This window comes from Trachinotus anak, unplaced genomic scaffold (assembly GCF_046630095.1).
Source record: "Trachinotus anak isolate AG129_WGS33_773 ecotype Australia unplaced genomic scaffold, CSIRO_AGI_Tana_v1 ptg000008l, whole genome shotgun sequence".
Classification (NCBI taxonomy): Eukaryota; Metazoa; Chordata; class Actinopteri; order Carangiformes; family Carangidae; genus Trachinotus; species Trachinotus anak.
In genome coordinates, this window is record NW_027273859.1 from 106,534 (window position 1) to 122,500 (window position 15,967).

Sequence of the window (15,967 nt, forward strand, 5' to 3'; positions counted from 1 at the left end):
GGTCTATAGTTACCGCATTCAGATCTATCCTTTCCCTCTTTTGGAATAAGTGAAAATACTGCTTCCCTCCAGGAGTGGGGTATTATATTCCTTTTAAGGACCCAATTAAAGGTGGACTGCAACATAGGGATCAATGAACGCCCAACACCCCATACCACTCTAAAGGAAACCCATCAGGGCCAGGGGCTTTCCCTGATTTGAGATGAGCTATGGCTACTTTTATTTCTTTCTTCTCTGTAATTTCTACTGCAAGTTGGTTACTCTGCTTACCCGTCAATTTAGGAAGATTAATTTTCTCAAAAAATTCTTCCATTTTCCCTCTATCAACATGGGGTTGAGAGTATAGTCTTTGAAAATATGTTTCAAAGCTATTCTGTATCTCTTCCAATTTATAGTGTACTAAATTAGTCATCGGGTTTTTAATTTTATGGATTGAATTCTCTGCCTGTTGCTTTTTCAGCCTATAAGCCAACAATTTACTGTCTTTCCCACCTCCTTCATAATACTTCTGTTTTGTAAATATTAACTTTTTTGTATATCTCTTGTATAGATCTCATCTATTTCATTCTTTTTCTTTTTAAGTGCTTCTTTAATTTTCTTGTCATTTGTGTCTTTATGTTTTTGTTCTAACTGTTTCAATTCTGTTTGGAGCTGGTCTAGCTCTTTTAGCCTAGCTCTTTTTAAGTGGGAACTGTATCCAATTATCTTTCCCCTCAGCACAGCTTTACATGCATCCCATAATATCGGAGGTGTAACCTCAACCATTGTCGTTCTGTTCCAGAAAGTCAGCAATATCCTTCTTAATTTGGTCCTTCATATGATTCAATATATGTATGTTTAATCTCCATAAGGTGTTTCTATGGTCCTGTAGTTTTAAATACACAGGGCTATGGTCTGAAAGGTCCATAATCCCTATGCTGCAATCCCCAACCCTGTGTAAATCTTTACCAAAGGTTAAAAAGTAGTCAATCCTTGAATACAACAAGTGTGGATTAGAAAAATATGTATAGTCGCTCTCTAACGGATTTAATTCTCTCCACACATCTACTAATCCAATATCTTTTATTGCCAAATTGATCTTTTTGTTCAGGTGACTGGGCTGAGCTACCTGTGTTTTTGATGAATCAAGTTTAGGGCATAATCTAATATCGAGACCCCCCCCACAAATTAATACACCTTGAGATTCTGCTATAATCAATTCAAATATTTGACTAACAAAAACTCCAATCAGAATTAGGGGGCGCATATATATTCAGCAAAGTTATCAATGAGCCATTTAAATTCCCTCTCAAAAACACATGTCTTCCTTCTGTGTCCTTCTTTTCAAATATAGACTCAAAACAAATTTTACTGGAAATTAATATTGCCACTCCTCTCCTATGCCCATTTGCATATGATGATGAGAAATGATACTTAAAGCCCATTCTTTTTAATTTAGCGTGCTCTGTGTCTGAAAGATGGGTTTCTTGCAAAAACGCCACCTCAACTTTGTCTCTTTTCAGTTTTGTCAAAATCTTACTTCTTTGATAGGGTTGACCAGACCATTCACATTATAAGTTGCTATTTTGATTGCTTGCATTTAGTGTCCATTATTGAAAAGAAATAAAAAGGAGAACCCTCTCGCACCAACACAGATATTCACCATGAACTGAATGTATCACAGGCAGCACCCCACAAGCTGCATGGAACGGCAGCAAAACATGCCTCCTAATGAGAAACAACCATAGACTGTATATAAAAACGTCAACGCCGGCTCCGGAAAATGAAGCCAATGCGGAAGTGCCTTAAACCTGCATTCTATCGAATGACCATCAGGGGGCGACACCACTGGTTGCAAAAAGAAGTCCGATTGTATGGAAGTCTATGAGAAAATGACCCTACTTCTCACTTGGTTTATGACCCCAGTAAACGTTTTCATAACGAGTTTATGGTCTCAATCGCTAGTTTCAAGTCTTCTTCAATACAACATGATGTTCATTTTTAAAATTATAGTCCCATTTAATTTAAAATAGATGATAAAGTAGAGTATGCCTTGGGGCGTGGCTAACATATGATTGACACATTCTGGCTTGTCAATCAAGAGCAGTCCCTTTTAGCTATTAACTATTAAAAGTACTTTAACACTTCGTAATAAAGTTTACCTCGACTTATGGAAAATGACTTCGGATTCAGCAGCGCTGCGTCAGGTTGACAGTTTAGGTGGGCGTGCATAGTGACCTCGGCTCTTAGGTCAGCCCCACCCCTCGCTCCTCCTCAGCTCCACCCTCTTCTCCAAATATGGTTTCTTCTGGTTTCAAAAAATCAAGATGGCGGCGGCCAAATTGCAAACTCGAGGCTTCAAAACAGCAATTTGCAAACCAATGGGTGAACGTCACAGTGGGTTGCCACTTGGGAACAACACAAATACAGTAACACATGAAAAAAAAAATCCAATAGTGAGGTCTTCATCTCGAGCCTTATTAGGCCCTGATGATTAGAGGGCCTTGAGGGAAATCCTCCCTCACCGGCCAGTGTGAGAGAGCCCTCAGTCCTTTGCAGTTTTATTCTAGTGTCCATCCGGCTGTCTGACAGAGGAAAACAAATCTTCCGACGTTACAGTATGTTGTTAGTTTTAGCCTGTAAAATGTTCCTGTAATGTACAGTACTTGTTCGCAGTCTGTTCTTACTGATAGCTGGTTCCCCTGGATTCTCCTCTTTAGAATATAAACTCATCCCTTCTTCTTTGGGACTTTCAATGACCCATGCATCACCGATGTTTTATAGTCATGCTGGATCCTGGCGTCTAAAAGCCTGTAGTTTTCCCATGTAACTCCTGTCCTTGCCTGATTCCGGGTGTTTAATAACCAAGACCGGGAAGCCCCTCTTCACCATGTCCCCGGTCGCCTCCTCCGCTGATCCGTACAGCACTATCCCCTCCAGGTAGAACACTCTTAACCGGGCCGGGAACAGAGTTTGAAATCTGATTTTCTTCTCTTTCAGTACTGATTTTGCTTCGGCATATTCCTTTCACTTTTTCAACACATCAGGCACGTAGTCGTGATCCAGATTAATCCTTTTTCCATGAAGTTGAAATCCCCACTTTTGCCAGGCCAGCTTCAGTAACTCCTCTTTCATCCTGTAGCTGGACAATTTTGCCACAATGGACCTTGGTGGAGCTCCTGGTGGCGGCTTCGGTGTCAGGCCCTCCCGCAGCAAACACTCGACATAACCCACCATCGATGGAGAGTTCTCCTCCTCTCCTTCTTTAACTCCGTGGATTCTGACGTTCTCTTTTCTGGAGCGACTCTCTAAATCCGTCAACTTTGCATCCAGGTGTATCTGCAGTTTCAGCAGCTCCGTAACCGGTTCTTCCGTCCCTTGTATCCGAGTTTCAGCCGTGTCGATCCTCTTTTCCGCCTCCTTTATTCTAGTATTAGTTTTGTTTATTTCTTCACAGATCTCTTTCAGCTGCTGACTGTTGTCCATCCTAAACTCCCTTAGTTCTTTCAGTATAAGGCCCAGACCTGCTTCTTCCATCTGCTCCTGGCCGTGGTCCGAGTCCGTATCCTCCATTTCGTTGCTAGCATGGAGCTCCTGGCTAACTTCGTCTCTCTCAATTAACTCAGACTGCATGAACTTTTTCGGCTGATATTTAGGCATTCTCGAAGCCCACAGTCCTAAATTCAACTGTACTCATGTTTTTTTTTAACTTATTCGGGTTGTTGTGGGCAATTTTTACTTCGACATGTTGGGAGCTACTCTCCTACGCTGCCATCGCCTAACTTGTCAAACCGGAAGTCGTGTATGTTTAGATACAACATGTTACAATGTCTGGGAAAAATATACATCTATAATTATTTGCACTGATTGCAACAAAACTGACATAACATCATAACTTTGAAGATCCTCACAGCAGCTTGAGCAACATTACTTTTATAAAGATCACTTAATGGATGGACATTCCAACACATTATGTACTGTGTTGTGTTGTGGTGTACATGCACCTGAATGCTGCTGTGTTTCTCTCTGAAGGACCACGGCTGGGTCCAGCAGATAGAGGTGCTTGTCCTATTTTTTTGTTTGGCCCATGGACTTTCCCTCTTTGTTGTGAGTTCTGTTTTTGGGATTCCCAAAGTTTGAGTGAGAGGTGGATGCTATCACAGTCCACTAGCTGTCTGCTCAGTGTCACCTCAGTCACTGAACATGACCTCATGTCTGTGTCTGGGGTGTTGGCGCCTTTTTCATGCAAATATCAGACTGATATGGCCTGCTGTGTGGTTAATTGACTAACAGAGTGAGGAAGTGTGTACTCACTACACTCACTCACTAATTAGGTAGGTAGGAATACTTTAATCATCCCCTAGGAGAAATTCAATTGTCCAGTAGCATGTGCTGTTTATATTAATAGTAAGTGTGATGATCCACTGTCTCTGTCTGAGGTGTTGAACAGTCTGATGACAGTGAACGGAGGATTTCATGAACCTCTCAGTCCTGCAGCAGAGAAATGAGACGTTGGCTCCTGCTGTAGCTGCTTCTCTGCCCTGAAGGATGTTGTGGAGAGGGTGGTTGGTGTTGTCCAACATGGCTGCATCTTACAGATGATGTGTCTGTCCACAACAGTCCTGAGTGAGTCCAGACTCCTCCAGTCACAGACCCAGCCTTTAGAACCAGCTGGTCCAGTCTTCTTGTGTTCTGGTCTGACCTGCTGCTGCAGCAGACCACAGCAGAGAAGAGGACCCTCTCCACCACTGACTGATAAAACATGTGCAGCATTTCACTGCAGATGTCAAAGGCGGAGGATTAGGAAGAGGAAGAAGAGCTGGCTCCGCCCCTTCCTGTAGATAGCATCTGTGTTCAGGGACCGGTCCAGTTTACTGTATAGGTGCACACCTAGATATTATAAGTGTGCACCACCTCAGTGTCCTTCCCTCTAACTCTAACTGGATGAAGTGCGGGTCTAGTCCTGAGAAAGTCAGAGACCATCTCCTTGGTGCTGGAGGTTCAGAGGGAGGCAGTTCTTGTTGCTCCCTCAATGAAGGCCATCGTCAGATCCCTGTTCTCTCTCTCCTGCCCATTCCTGATACACGGCACAACAGCTGTGTCATCATCTGGATGTGGAGACTCAGAGTTGTGTTAGAGTCTGCTGTATACAGGGTGAACAGGATCGGAGCCAGAACAGTCCCCTGTGGAGCCCCAGTGCTGCTCACCACTGTCCCTGAGTTACCAGCCTGACGTACTGTGGTCGTCTTGTGAGGTAATCCACAATCCAGGACCTGAAGGAGGGCTCCACCCCAACCCTTCTAGCTTGTCTTTGAAAATGGGGGGGTCAGATATTCTTAAATGCACTTGGAAAATCAAAGAGCATAATCCTCACATAACCACCTGGCTCATCCAAGTAAGAATGGGCCCGGTGGAGCGTGTAGAGGCTGGATCATCCACTCCAATATGTTCCTGTAACAAACTGTAGGGGATCTAGTGCTGCTCAACCTATGGCCTCAGTAGATGTAGAAGCAGCCGCTCCAGGGTCTTCTTGATGTGTGATGTGAAGGCCACCAGTCTATAGTCATTTATCTCAGCTGGGCTGCCTACTTTAGGTACCGGAACAAGACCTGATGTTTTCCACTGACACTTTAGAGAAGCAGCAGGAGCACCAGCACAGAAACTGAGCAATGTATGCATCAGAAAAAAACGTGTTTTAGACCCAAGATTCCTCATTTTCATTAGCTGATAAATATGAATATTTATCCAAGGGCAAATTTACTTTTCTCTGGTTTCTTTTAAAGGGATGTGAACGTTTGGATTATATTTACGTCTGTCCATCAGATTATTGCAACACTCATTTAAATCATCAATTTGTCCTGGATTCGTATTCTTCTTTCATACTGAGTTATTTAGTCCTTAGGGATTCCTGTTTGCTGTCCACAGAACCAGCTCTGTAAAGGTTTTTTGTCCATGCTGTGATCGCACAGGCCTGTAAATTAGTGTGTCTTGATGGATGTTTTTATGATTTGATGCAGTTTATTTTTTGAGACTTCAGAGTTTTTGTTTCTCATTATTATCTAACCAGTTTATATTAAAATCTCCAAGAATCTCCAAATTACTTCAGTGCAACAATTTAACATTTTCAACAATTTATCTAAATCGTAGTGAAGAAGAAGCATTATGATGGTGTGAGTTACACAGGACCATGAAATAAAACTTAATTTTTGATGAAAGCACCACATTTAAAATTAACCATCCTCACCCCAAAGTGTCGAGTTGAAACATGGACAGGGATATTGTGTCATCGTCAGTCGTGGTCAGACATTGTCTAACTGGAATACATAGAAACAAAGCAGCCATGTACAGACTTACCTTTTATTTCTGCAGCTGCAGCTCAATGTTTCCCTTTGGTCACTTTTTGGTTGATTAAATTTAATTTACACAAGAATAAAAACATGTTGACAAGTCTTAGCAAGAAGCAGAGCACAGACCACCGCTGCTCTCAGGAGCCATCCTGGCATCATCCAGTAATACAGAGGCTAAACTGTAACCACGGTCATGATGATCCCAGACACCCTGTAATACTGAAGAACACAAGTAAAACAACAGTTGTTGTAGACTGAGTACCACCTGAATAAATTGGAGTCAAATTTTCTTCAGCTGGGATCTGGTCTGAGGGGATGTGAGTGTTTCTGACTTCCTGTCCAGGTGAGTGTTTAGGGTTAGAGTAAGGCTGTGCAAAGGGTTAGCACTCACTGTCTCAGCTGTGGCAGTCTTTGACCTTGGCAGTGCTGCTTCATGTGTTTTGTGGTCTGTACCGGATTCAATCTTCACACAACCTAGACGAATTCTTCATTGTTTGAAAGCTCTGAGTCTCCTGACTCTCTCTCTGTAAAACATTTAGGCTTCAAATCACTGCAACGGCTGCTGACACAGATTTGGTTTGGACTTGTGGCTCCAAAGAGCAGAAACCTTTTTAATTGTGGAACATTAACAGGTTGGTCCTGTTCAGGACTGTCTCATCCACTGCATGTCCATCTTTTCTATTCCTAAACAAAAAATATTCTTATAAAGCATAAATCTCACCTTTGTGACACTTATCAACCTTTGTTTCAAGTGTGTAACAGGCTCATTGTTGCCCTGTGTGGCCATTGGGGTTAAAAACAGCAGCTACACCTACAATTCTCACCAACCTTCAAGTACCAGTGGGCAGTAATACCCCAGGGACCAGAGGGGGCATCACTGCCTGGGTACTGTCCATTTATAGTTTGATAGTTTGATTGTAACCTCAATAAAAGCTTGTGTATTTTTGCACTGTACCATGTTTGTGGTGAATATTTCCTTGTCACTGAAACTGGACCAGACTGAGTTCACAGTGTTGGTGGCAGACACACACACACACACACACACCCAAGACAACTACACAGAAAAAATACCTGTTTTTGACTTGAATGCATGCGTGCATGTACACTACCGTTCAAAAGTTTGGGGTCACTTAGAAATGTCCTTATTTTTGAAATAAAAGCACTGTTTTTTCAATGAAGATAACATTAAACTAATCAGAAATACACTCTATACATTGTTAATATGGTAAATGACTATTCTAGCTGCAAACGTCTGGTTTTTAATGCAATATTTACATAGGTGTATAGAGGCCCATTTCCAGCAACCATCACTCCAGTGTTCTAATGGTACATTGTGTTTGCTAATTGCATTAGAAGGCTAATGGATGATTAGAAAACCCTTGAAAACCCTTGTGCAATTATGTTAGCACAGCTGAAAACAGTTTTGCTGGTTAGAGAAGCTATAAAATTGACCTTCCTTTGGGCTGGTTGAGAATCTGGAGCATCACATTTGTGGGTTCGATTAAACTCTCAAAATGGCCAGAACTTTCATGTGAAACTCGACAGTCTATTCTTGTTCTTAGATAAATGAAGGCTATTCCATGCGAGAAATTGCCAAGAAACTGAGGATTTCCTACAACGGTGTGTACTACTCCCTTCAGAGAACAGCACAAACAGGCTCTAACCAGGGTAGAAAGAGAAGTGGGAGGCCCCGTGGCAAAGAAAAAGCCATATCTGAGACTGGCCAATAAAAGGAAAAGATTAATATGGGCAAAAGAACACAGACATTGGACAGAGGAAGATTGGAAAAAAGTGTTATGGACAGACGAATCGAAGTTTGAGGTGTTTGGATCACACAGAAGAACATTTGTGAGATGCAGAACAACTGAAAAGATGCTGGAAGAGTGCCTGACGCCATCTGTCAAGCATGGTGGAGGTAATGTGATGATCTGGGGTTGCTTTGGTGCTGGTGGGAGATTTGTACAAGGTAAAAGGGATTTTGAATAAGGAAGGCTATCACTCCATTTTGCAACGCCATGCCATACCCTGTGGACAGCGCTTGATTGGAGCCAATTTCCTCAGGACAATGACCCAAAGCACACCTCCAAATTATGCAAGAACTATTTAGGGAAGAAGCAGGCAGCTGATATTCTATCTGTAATGGAGTGGCCAGCGCAGTCACCAGATCTCAACCCCATTGAGCTGTTGTGGGAGCAGCTTGACCGTATGGTATGCAAGAAGTGCCCATCAAGCCAATCCAACTTGTGGGAGGGGCTTCTGGAAGCGTGGGGTGAAATTTCTCCAGATTACCTCAACAGCTAGAATGCCTGCAATGCTGTAATTGCTGCAAATAAAGCATTCTTTGACGAAAGCATAGTTTGAAGGAGAAAATTATTATTTCAAATAAAAATCATTATTTCTAACCTTGTCAATGTCTTGACTATATTTTCTATTCATTTTACAACTCATTTGATAAATAAAAGTGTGAGTTTTCATGAAAAACACAAAATTGTTTGGGTGACCCCAAGCTTTTGAACGGTAGTGTATATACAGTATGTCCACATATATGCACGCACACAGGTTGTGTATCAGAGAAACAAAACAATCAAAAACAAAAAACAGTGACAGATAACATAATTTGCCTAACTTACTTTATGATGCACGTACTGTATATCCATAAAGAATTGGGGCCAAAAAAATATTAATCACCTCTATAAAAGTTTTCCAACCAAGAATCCAGTCCTAGAGTTACTATCTTTAAAGGTCAAAATTCTGATATTTGATCCAGGAACAGCTTAAACGTTGCAGGAGATTCATTTTTACAAAAATATTTTTGTATCTAAGTGAAAATGGGGAATATTGTTTAATAAACAGAAACAAGGTTTAAATTAAATTCTCTTTTTAAACTGAGTTAGTGAAGAAGTGAAAAGGAGAACAGATCGCTAAACAGATGCATAAATGTTCCTTCTTTAGTTTTACAATTTGACAGTTTGATGAATTATCTTTAGAAATTATTACTTATTGTCACTTGTAAATGAGAAGTGTATTCTTTCACAAATGTTGAATCATCTAAAACCTTTCCCAGAACCTTTTTAACAGACGATGGAAAGATGAAAGACCCTTAGATAAATTATCATCAAATTCTCTTTAATTGACATTAATATATCCTCATCTTCAGATGATCCAAACCTCAACTTATTTTCCTTAATAAGTGATAGACAATACTCCAAACTTGCAGATATTAAAAAATCTGTTAAATGTCATATTCTGTTCTTATATCGATGAATGATTTTAACAACATGTTTTTATGAAACAAATAACTGATCATGATACTGATGCAGATAAATATTGGTGATTATTTTGCACTGTAAAAAAAAAAACCTGTAAAAAAAACGGTCAATGACTGGCAGCTACGGCTGCCAAACAAAAACCATAAAATTAAGGTAAACTATCCTAATTCAAATTAAGTCAAGAAACATTACTTTTACAGAAATTTTCATTAAATGGTCTGCAGAAAAATACCATTATTTTACAGATTTTTCCTAAATTATTACTATCAAACACTTTTAATAAAGTGGCAATGCTAAAAGTGCTGCAGAAAAATACCATTATTTCACAGATTTTTACTAAATTATTGTGATCAAACACTTTTAATAAAGTGACAATGCTAAGAGTTCTGCGGAAAAATACTGTTATTCTACAGATTTTAACTAAATTATTATGATCAAACTCCTTTAATATGCCTTAAAAACCACCTTAAAAAACTGTATGACTGGCAGGTACGACTGCCAAACAAAAACCCTTAATATTTTCACTATTAATTATTCTCAACTTGAACTTAATTACAAATAAAATATACACCACTGTTGATTCTAAAACCCCTTTAATTAATGTATTGAGTTGTACATTTACATTATCAACCAATCATTCACAAACAGTTCTTCAGAGCCCCCCAGGAGGAAATGAAAAACTAAAAATTCTATTTCTCCATATGTGTATCTTCTCTGTTAACGGTACTATCTCACCTTTGAAACAGGTGGAGAGCTTTTGAGGGGGTTGTGGTCTGTTGTTTTTTAGCTTGTATTTTCCATTCCAGTTTTGTTTTCCACATTCTTCTCCTGACCCTTGGGGGCTCTGTATACTGTCGTTCTGATAATATTTGTAGTATTTGGACAAGCATTACATTCTTGATTTAGAACCCTAAATATACAGTGTACTACTAAGCAAAATCAAAACATACCACAAAAAATCAATGAATCTGAAGTGACAGTGCAACGTATCAGATAAAGAAGAAGCCTCCTCCAAACTGCCAGAAATCAGCTGAATCTTTGGTGCATCTGGTGATGGGGGAAAGGAAAAAGGAAAAAGTGAGATCTACTGAAATGTCCTTACTATAAAAAGTAGAATTTACCATTTAAACAACCAGGAGGAGTTTGCAGTTTGCTATTTAGGGGGGTGACCTTTTTTTTGTTTTTATGCAACTTTCTAAAATAAATAATAATCCCTTCTTTTATAATAATAAAACTTCTTTTCTTTCAAACATATTTAGTTTGTTTAAAACTGCAAGTGAGAGACAAACTGCAGCGGATTTTGTGTCTTCCAGACTGAAATAAAAACAGTATAACACTGATTGTTCATTAGTGAGAAGACATGTATGTATGTATTGTTAATGGAAAGAGACAAATTATTTTTTGATCCTGTTTGAATTGAGCCTTGATTCACAAATACAGTATATCGATGTTGTCAATTCAAAAGATAATTTTGCTAGTCAGGGAAGTCAAAGTTTATTGTAAAACTATTTAAGTAAAAGCCTGTGAAAATACGTAATTACGTAATTATAAAGACGACTCACATAACTGACGTTGTCTTGTTCAGCATTCAGAGAAAGCCAGTCCTACAAGCAGCTCTCACGGACTTAAAGGGATAGTTCAGATCTTTTGACATGAAGCTGTATGACATCCTGATTAGCTGTGTCGTGCATCAACAGTGACTTTCCCCCTACTGCGTCCTGTGAGCAGAGTTCCGGCCCGGTCTTGGTGTTGAAATCCGTAGTTCCGGCTGGTTGGCTGGGGTTGCAAAAATAAAGCGTTTTGCTTCTCAAAACAATATGCGTTCAAAAGAGTAACACATTTGTATCACAAAACCGCTGTCCACAAAAAAGTCAGACCTCACAATCACTTGGCGCTATTTTCTCTCCCTTCGTATCACTGCACGCTGCTGACTGCCGACCTGCAGTGCGCAGTACAACACACTGTAAACAGGTGCGGCTGTCGGCAGCATAGGTTGGCAGGCGGCATTTCAACACCAAAAACAGCCGGAACTCTGCTCACAGGATGCAGTAGGGGGAAAGTCACTGTTGATGCACGACACTGCTAATAAGGATCCCTTTAACTGACTAACTCTTCTTTCACAGTGCTGCAGCTCTCAACAACAGCAGACTTGTAGTCATTTTCATCTCTTTTAATACTTTTCCCCTCATTACAGTATGTGTTGAGCTAATGGCTATGTTGCTGTTAATGACTATGGTTCTTTACTATATCTACAACAAGCTACGACTTTCAAATTAAGTCAAGAATCTTTTAAATTGACAAATGTGTGATTCACGGCTCAATTCAAACAGGCTCAAGAAATAATTTGTCTCTCACCATTGACTGCCATACAAACCTTTTCTGAAATAAGGTCCTATGGAGCACACCGGAAGGAGCGTGACTTCGGCTCTCTATTGTAGTAAAACTATTTACAAATCTGTGCGGAGAGTTGTGTCTGTATCAATTGTAAATGTGAAAAAGAATCACACGCACACAAATCACCACGCACATTTGAAAATCTTACGCGGCAGAAGTGTAGATGACTTGTTTGTATTTCAAGCTCTTGGAGTAAAATACTTCGACTTTTCCACCAAGGCTTTAAAGATTTGTCTACACTTATAGATCTCCATCACAATGTAAGGGATAGTGGATAACATTGACTAATATCTTGTCTTATATATCGCAGTTGATATTTACTAATGGTAGACTTGTCTCTCCGTTGGATGCCTGTTCTCTGCCGTAAACCTTGTCCAAATGCTTGATCTACAAAAAATATAAGCAAATTTCTCATCATTGGCAGTTATCAGTGTTGGAAATGAGAATGTAAAAATATTAAGAAATAAACAGGCAGTTACACATACATAACACACATACATAAGGCCAAATATAACATCTCTGTAACATCTCTCCAAGACAGGCATAAGCCTTATCATATACTGTATTTCTGTGTAATTTAGGGGGGAACTAATGTAAAAATCTTCAAAACAGTTTGATATCAAAGTCCAGTGTGTAGTATTTTGTGGTATTTAGTCCATATAGGGGACCTGAAAGAAATGGAATATAATATTCATAAGTTTTTCTTATAACTGCATGAAAATAAGAATCATCAACTTGCCTCGATGAGCGTCTCTGGAATTAGAATGAGAAGTATCAGTGAATTTATATAGTATGTATATAAGTACATGGAACTTAACATAAATGTTGATTCATTCCAACTTGGGTGTATTGCTAGGTATTCATTAAGTGAATAAATATCCATTAATCAAGCAGTTGCATTTTGGCTGGTAAAACAAGGTGTGAAATAGGTCCTCTAAAGCTCATAAGGGTGGGATAGGCAGGGGACACACACACAAAAGTTTCCAGTGTTGTTTTAATGTCCAGTAAAATGTACATTTAATTAATTTATATTTAATTTAATTTAATGTACATTTGCAGTCAGCATATTGAGAAAAACTCACCCATGAATTAATGTTAACTTAGTGCTACTAAAGTAATGTAAGGCAGACATCGGTTCAAGGCAGACACTTCACCTTGGTCTTTGGGAAACAGTGATCAACATTCTTCACCATTGTCTGACAGATACAACTGACAGGTACGATGTAATGTAACGTGTGCTCTGCTGCTCAAATCATGGTCACGTATTAGACATTTACAACTTGTTTTCCTGGCTGAATTGCGCCACTGCTTTCAAAAAACTAATTGAATCTGCACGAATCACACAAATTACTTAAGGTGAATTCAAAATGGCGATTTTCGCCGAAAGGTGACCAGTTTGCATCCCTGACACAAACACACACGCACAGAGAGAGAGAGAGAGAGAGAGAGAGAGAGAGAGAGAGACAACCAACTGTAAGGTTACTAACATAACTCTGACAAAGACTGCAAACAGAGCGTACAAAACCTCTCGTTTAAACCCCATTTAATATTAACACCACGAATCAGGCCAACAAGCTAACTAACATTGTCACCTGTGACTTTACTTAAATGTTTGCTAGTTAATTTAGTTAGCTAATCTAACTGTTTGAAAACATCATCACTTAAATTAGGGAAAGAACACAAACATTGCTTTTGATTATGAATTTACAGCAAATAACAGGGAAATGCTTTCTTACCTCATATAGCAGGCGAACAGTTATAACCGTGAAGTTCACTTAGCTGACCAAACATCCGTCTGACCCTTCAACTGTGTCCATACTTTTTTGGTTCTCCGTCAAAATCCCACAACTCGGATTTGGTCAAAATAAAAACATGGCAAGCAGATGTAAAATAATCCAGATAATAATCCAGGTAATCCATGAGTGGTCAGATAGTCCACTAACGTTAGTGGACCGACTGATGCTATGGCGCTGTATCCAGAGCCATAGAGATCTATCATCGCTCTGGCCGTATCCAACTGACGTATTTTCAAAAAAGAAGGCGCACACAGTTGTGATTGGCCAGTTTTCTTGATGATAGCCACTTCAACCAATCACATTCAAAACAACGTGGTATCTTTTTCTTTATCAAGAAAAGATGATAAAGAAAAGAAAAGAAATTTTTATTTGTATGTTGATATATTCAGTTACATAAGCATCTCTCTCTCTGTCACACACTATATACTGCATTATGTGTAAAGCACTACAGTGGGGCAAAAAAGTATTTAGTCAGCCACCAACTGTGCAAGTTCTCCCACTTAAAAAGATGAGAGAGGCCTGTAATTTTCATCATAGGTACACTTCAACTATGAGAGACAGAATGGGGGGAAAGAATCCAGGAAATCACATTGTAGGATTTTTAATGCATTAATTGGTAAATTCCTCGGTAAAATAAATATTTGGTCACCTACAAACAAGCAAGATTTCTGGCTTTCACAGACCTGTAACTTCTTCTTTAAGAGGCTCCTCTGTCCTCCACTCGTTACCTGTATTAATGGCACCAGTTTGAACACGTTATCAGTATAAAAGACACCTGTCCACAACCTCAAACAGTCACACTCCAAACTCCACTCTGGCCAAGACCAAAGAGCTGTCAAAGGACACCAGAAACAAAATTGTAGACCTGCACCAGGGAAGACTGAATCTGCAATAGGTAAGCAGCTTGGTGTGAAGAAATCAACTGTGGGAGCAATTATTAGGAAATGGAAGACATACAAGACTGATAATCTCCCTTGATCTGGGGCTCCATGCAAGATCTCACCCCGTGGGGTCAAAATGATCACAAGAACGGTGAGCAAAAATCCCAGAACCACACGGGGGGACCTAGTGAATGACCTGCAGAGAGCTGCGACCAAAGTGACAAAGGCTACCATCAGTAACACACTACGCCACCAGGGACTCAAATCCTGCAGTGCCAGACGTGTCCCCCTGCTTAAGCCAGTACATGTCCAGGCCCGTCTGAAGTTTGCTAGAGAGCATTTGGATGATCCAGAAGAGGATTGGAAGAATGTCATATGGTCAGATGGAACCAAAATAGAACTTTTTGATAGAAACTCAACTTGTCGTGTTTGGAGGAGAAAGAATGCTGAGTTGCATCCAAAGAACACCATACCTACTGTGAAGCATGGGGGTGGAAACATCATGCTTTGGGGCTGTTTTTCTGCAGAGGGACCAGGACGACTGATCTGTGTAAAGGAAAGAATGAATGGGGCCATGTATCGTGAGATTTTGAGTGAAAATTACAGGCCTCTCTCATCTTTTTAAGCGGGAGAACTTGCACAATTGGTGGCTGACTAAATACTTTTTTGCCCCACTGTATATAAACAAAGGTGAGTTAAGCAAAATATCAAACGCATCAATATTTTACTCCATTCCAGAATCTGGACATCATTTAGGTTTTCATGGCACTGTCATTGTCATTAACCCACTCATAACTTTTTATTTCATCATCTGAATTCAAGCTTTACCCATCAACAAGTTTACCGATTGCACGTGAACGTGCCACTGCCCTGTTTTTGACCTCCCCTTCCCCCACACGTTACGCTGCTTGACAGCCAACCGAAAGATGCGCCCTTTCTGTCTCCACTCTACAGAGAGAGCTTGACCGACGCTAAGAAGGTACAAAGCTGTGTCAACTCGACGCCGTCATGAACTTTTCTAACTACTCCACATATTCCATCTGGTGATGGACAGTAAAGACTACAAATTTTACCTCTTCTCAAGAGTTGAAGCCACTGTGATTGCAGAATGCATGTTTTTTTTACTGTTAAAACCCCTCAATCAAATAACCCTTTTTGATAGGGTACCAGAGGGTTAATTACAGAGTTTGAATATAAAAATATACAGATATAAAACTAATCTTTACCTTATAATTACAGAGAAAAACATTATATTGTTAGTATGGACATAAACCTTTATATAAAAAGCTACATATTTAATT

The 15,967-nt window shown here is 39.8% G+C and overlaps 1 long non-coding RNA gene across 1 annotated transcript; it reads right to left on the reverse strand.

Annotated features, from left to right (window-relative positions):
• Positions 1–8,799: 8,799 nt before the first annotated feature.
• Positions 8,800–15,221, reverse strand: LOC139624777 (uncharacterized). Its single transcript, XR_011691740.1, has 3 exons — positions 13,726–15,221; positions 12,311–12,376; positions 8,800–10,642 (listed from the first exon to the last, which is right to left on the reverse strand). It is a non-coding gene; the product is annotated as an uncharacterized lncRNA (long non-coding RNA).
• Positions 15,222–15,967: the final 746 nt, after the last annotated feature.